The following is a 1,061-nucleotide window of genomic DNA, read 5'->3' as shown; positions in this document are numbered from 1 at the left end:
AGTGAGCGATGGCGTTGCCTTTGGATGAATAGGACCCCGTGGTGTGGTGGAGGGCTGGATGAACAGTAGATGGTGGAGGGGTGCCCGTGGAGGGGTGGTTGAACAAGACCCCATGGTGTGGAGGGCTAGATAACAGTAGACGGTGGAGGGGTGGTTGAACAATAGTCATTGGAGTAGCGCGCGGTGGAGGCTGGATGAACAGGAGCCCGTGGAGGCTGGAGGAGGTTGACAGTGGAGATGAACAATATCCCGTGGAGTCCCGTTTTGCGGTACGCCACACCCCTCCCGATGACCAGGACCCCCGTTTCGACCGTAGGAGGTCCATTTCGTCTGTTTTGCGGTACGCCACACCCCTCCCGATTAACAGGACCCCCGTTTCGACCGTAGGAGGTCCGTTTTCTCCATTTTGGGGGTACGCCACACCCCTCCCGATCAACAGGACCCCCATTTCGACCATAGGAGGTCCGTTTCCTCCGTTTTGCGGTAGGCCAGACCCCTCCCGATGAACGGGATCCTGTTTCGAACGTGGCTGGTCGAACACAAGGCCGTTTCCTCCGTTGTGCGATACGCCAGGCCTCGTTTCCATCGCCTGTTCCGTCCAAGCCCTCCCGATGAACACGACCACGCATTCCGTTCCGACCCAGCCGGTTGGCTCCCACGCGTTCCGTTGCCTCCCGATGAACACGACGCATTCTGTTGCCTCCCCATGAACACGACGCATTCCGTTGCCTCCCCATGAACACGACGACGACGCTGTTTCTCCGTTCCGACCCAGCCATGTACACGAGCCCTGGCCGTACGTATGCGCGAGTAGGCGTTCGAGACCCCGCCCTTATGTACACATACGTGGCCGTATTTTCTCTCTTGCACCCTGGCCGCTGTACGTACGTGTACATGCTACATGTGCGCCTCTACCACGACACGTACGCGCCTCTACTACGACACGTGCGCGCCTCTACATCCACCAGTATATATGTACGTACACGTTCGCGACCAGAATGACAACGCTACGTACGCTTCGACCAGGTGGGTCCCGACTGTCAGGCACTTCCTTGCCTGCG

The sequence above is a fragment of the Triticum dicoccoides genome, chromosome 3A, assembly GCF_002162155.2.
Source record: "Triticum dicoccoides isolate Atlit2015 ecotype Zavitan chromosome 3A, WEW_v2.0, whole genome shotgun sequence".
Lineage (NCBI taxonomy): Eukaryota > Viridiplantae > Streptophyta > Magnoliopsida > Poales > Poaceae > Triticum > Triticum dicoccoides.
Note: the sequence above shows the minus strand (reverse complement) of the source record.